Source organism: Myotis brandtii, unplaced genomic scaffold (assembly GCF_000412655.1).
Source record: "Myotis brandtii unplaced genomic scaffold, ASM41265v1 scaffold1167, whole genome shotgun sequence".
In the NCBI taxonomy this organism is placed as follows: Eukaryota; Metazoa; Chordata; class Mammalia; order Chiroptera; family Vespertilionidae; genus Myotis; species Myotis brandtii.
In genome coordinates, this window is record NW_005354039.1 from 258697 (window position 1) to 262937 (window position 4241).

Sequence of the window (4241 nt, forward strand, 5' to 3'; positions counted from 1 at the left end):
CAGTTAAGTTTATTCCTAAGTATCTTAATTTTTTTAGTGCAATGGTAAATGGGATTGTTTTTTTTTTCACTTCTCTTTCTGTGAGTTCATTATTAGTGTATAAAAAGGCCATAGATTTCTGGGTGTTAACTTTATATCCTGCTACTTTGCCAAATTCACTTATTAGGTCCAGTAGTTTTTTTTTTATTGATTTTTTTTTTACAGAGAGGAAGGGAGAGAGATAGAGAGTTAGAAACATCGATGAGAGAGAAACATCGATCAGCTGCCTCCTGCACACCTCCCACTGGGGATGTGCCCGCAACCAAGGTACATGCCCTTGACCGGAATCGAACCTGGGACCTCTCAGTCCGCAGGCCAACGCTCTATCCACTGAGCCAAACTGGTTTCGGCAGTAGTTCACTCTTTATTGACAGATGGCACCTAAGGAAAATCAGCAAAAATGCCTTGGCAATTTTAGCATAGTTCCTAGGATATTGGTTGGCACTCAAAGGGTTGAAACATGCAATACCTGACTATTTAGACTGTCCAATTAAAAAAAATGACAACAGTCAACATAATAGTCATATGGTGTGAATGAATCAAAATCATACCTATTTGTTTTGTCAGATCAGAAAAAAATATATATTTTTTGGTGTGCTGCAGAATTTTACTGTATGTGTGCCATGAAATGAAAAAGGTTGAAGCCCGGCTGGCGTGGCTAGTGGTTGAGCACTGACCTATGAACCAGGAGGTCACGGTTTGATTCCCAGACAAGGCATGTGCCCTGGTTGCAGGCTCGATCCCCAGTGTGGGGCGTGGAGGAGGCAGCCAATCGATGATTATCTCTCATCATTGATGTTTCTATCTCTCTCTCCCTCTCCCTTCCTCCCTTTAAAAAAAATTTTTTTAATCAAATTTTTTTTCAAAGAAACCTTAAAAAAATATGTTGGAAATCGCTGATCTAATCCATCCCCATGTCCTGCCAATTCTACCCCCAAAATATGCCTGGAACTTCTCTTCGTCTCCATCTTCATCATCTGGCCCAGGCCTCCATCATCTCTCACCTGAACCAGTGCTACACTGACCCAGCTGACCTCCCAGAATCCACTTTGTCCCCTCTAATCTGCCCTCCCAACAGCAACCACAGTGATGTTTTAAAAATGCAACTCATGTCCCTCACTGGCTAAAATCCTTTAGTAACTTCCCAGTGCACTTAGTATTAATCCACAATTCGTAACATAGTTTACAAGACCCTGTGTGATCCTTTCCTTGCTAACCTCACTTCCTGCAACCCTCCCCCCAGTACCTTACACATCAGCCTTCATCAGCAGTTGGCAATGTCGCTGTTTCTCAAAAAGGCCATGTGAAGCACTTAACACATAGGGCTTCGCTTCTAGTAGGCACTCAATAAATGTCAGCTGTCATTATCCTACTCTGGGCCTTCACAAGTGCTGTTCCTGTTTGAGACGCTTTCCCCTGTACTCTTCTGACTAACTCCTACCCCTCCTTCAAGTCTCTTACTTTTCTGTTGCTGCATAACAACTTACCACAAACTAAGTGGCTTAAAACAACACACATGAATTTTCTCACAGTCTCCAAGGATCAGGAGTCTGGCACTTTTTACCTAGGTCCTCTGCTCAGGATCTCACAAGGCTGAAATTAAGACCAGCTACATCCTCATCTGAAGGCTCAACTAGGGAGAGAGCCACTTCTAAGATCACTTAGGTTGATAGCAGAATTTAGTTCCTTGCGGTTGTAGGACTGGAGCCTCTTGGTCTTGGTAGCTGTCAGCCTGGGGCCATCCCCAGCTGCTAGTGGCCTCTCTCAGGTCCTTGCAGGTGGTTTCCTCCATTATCACTCACAGCGTGGCCGGTTACCTCTTCAAGGCCAGCAGCAGAATTTTTCTCAGGCTTCAAATCTCTTCCTTCATTCAGTAACGGCCCTTTGAACTCACCCGCCCAGAATAATCTTCCTTTTGATTAACTCAGAGCAACTGATTGGAGACCTTAATTACACCTGCACAATCCTTTCACCTCTGTCATAAACCTAATCACAGGAGTGAAATCTCATATTCTCAGTCCCACCCACACCCAAGGCGGGGAGATAATGTAGGAGAGCATGACCACCTGGGCCTGGGAATACTGGACCCATTTAGAATCCTGTCTGCCATGAGGTCTCGTTCTAAAATCACTTTCTCAAAGAGACCTTCTTTCATATTACACCGTAGGTTTCTTTCATGGCACCTATCACAAATTGTAATTGTAAACTTACTTGTATTATTATTTGTGTGATGCACTTTTTGTTTGTTTGATTCTCTCCCCTTAGCCCTGGGAGCTCATGAGGGCAAGGACTTTGTTTTGTTCATCAGTGTTTCCCGTAACCAGCACAGCAATTGGCAGTAGTAACTCACTGAATGAATGAATGATGGAGAGATGTGCAAATCAAGACAGGGATTAACCTCCTCACACATTTAACAGAAACGAGAAGGGATGTAGCACTGACTGACCCCGGTCCTGTGATGAGTGTTCTACCCTTTTTAATCTCACTTAATCCTCATTGTTACTATTAGTAGCCTCATTTTAGCGGGGGTGGGGGGGGGGGCTTTAGAGAGGTTAACTTTCTTGCTCTAAATCATACAGCAGGTAACTGAAAGACCCAGGATTCAAACCCAAGATTGTCCTCATTATAAATATTGAGAATCTTCTTTGGATTCAAAAGATTTGGTTGGAGAATTGGGCCTGCCACAACTTTCTGGCCATGTGAACTGGCCCGGGTCACTTCAGCTCTGAGTCTGTTTGTTTGTGAAATGGGTGGGGTCATACCTACTGAAGAGTGGTTGGCAGAAGTGAGATAATGTGTATAAAGTTGTTTAAACATAGCAGATGGTCAGTAAACGTAGCCAGTGATTCTCACAGGCCAAAGGGCCGCCTCTACTGAAGTGATCGGCCTATTTGGTTGGACCAGGGGGGTCAGGCCGGTACGAGGGAAGGGAGCCCAGAAAGAGAAGCCTATGAATGTGAGGGTGTCCGGTGGACCTGCTTGGTGTGACCCTACAAATAAAAATGTGGAGTTGCAGAGACTTACATGGAGCCAGTCTGGAGGGGAGCATTTGCTGACCAGAGCCCTCCATCAGTTAGCCTCCCTCTCCACTGCCCAGGGAATTCCTGGGCCAGGTGGGGGCAGGTCCTTCAAAAGCTTAGGGAGGTCCTGGCAGAGAAGGCCTGAGCTCTGAGTCCTCCGGAGACCAGGGCCTCCACTACCCTTTGCCTCTACTTCTCAGGATGCTCATCACCACAGGAGAGACTCCCTGGGAAAGGGGTGGAGCCAGCAGGAGAGCTGAAAGGCCAGGCCAACCACAGGACTCAGGGATGCAAATCTCCCCCTCCCATCAGTGTCTTAAGTTCCACCATGGATTCACCACATGGGTCTCCTTAGCACCCTCTCCTATTCCTCTCTTAAAGGGGACTCTACCACCTGCCTTCAGCCCACAGAGTCAGTTGATGTTGGTGAAACACTTATCAGATCTTCCTCTGACCTGGAAGAGCCCAGAGCCCTGCTTGAGGTTAAGTCAGAGAAATGGAGTTGAACTGGGAGAGGGTGCCTGCTGCCCTGCCAGGCGGCGGTCACCCTTGAGCTGGAATGCTTGCAGGATGGCGGAGCTGGAAGAGACCTCAGGGTTCTTTGGCCAAGAGAAAACCAAGAGCCCGGGGAGGGAGAGGATTTGCCCAAAGTCACACAGCTGCTTAAGAAGCAGCTAGAGCCCGTCTCTGTTTCTCTTTACTGACTTTGATGCTCCATTGGTTTTCTTCCCTGAGAAGTAGAAGAGGCCTTGGGGCAGGGAGTGAAGCCATTTCCCTCCGGGCCTCTGTTTCTTCATCTGCTAAATGGGAATAACTATACTTCCCTGCCAACACCCCCACTTGTTTATGAAGCTTTGGTGAGTAACTACAGGGGAAATGGCCTCCGTGGCAAAACCGTCTACCTGGTGACCACAGGACCCCAGATTGGAGGCGACTGTGAGGGATCTGAGGGTGGGCAGGGCAGATGGGCCCAGAAGATGTGTGTTCACCTTGTCATCCTCCCCAGGTGAGTCCCAGGCCTGGGTTGCCATGGATACCGTGTCCCTAGAGCATCAGATCCAGAGCGTGCAACGCCACATCAGCTTCCTGAAAAAAGAGCAGATGGCCCTGCTGCGAGACCTGCACCTGGAAATCCTGAGGCTGCAGAAACGCTGCTCAGGTGAGGCCAGGAGGGATGGCTGT

At 47.4% G+C, this 4241-nt stretch overlaps 1 long non-coding RNA gene across 1 annotated transcript in view; it reads left to right on the plus strand.

The window, feature by feature from the left end:
* Positions 1 to 2741: 2741 nt before the first annotated feature.
* The window catches only part of LOC106724016, a 5874-nt gene continuing 4374 nt past the window's right edge, over positions 2742 to 4241 (plus strand). The window contains exon 1 of the long non-coding RNA XR_001359766.1: positions 2742 to 4218. This is a non-coding gene — a long non-coding RNA (uncharacterized LOC106724016). The remainder of the gene's footprint in view (positions 4219 to 4241) is intronic.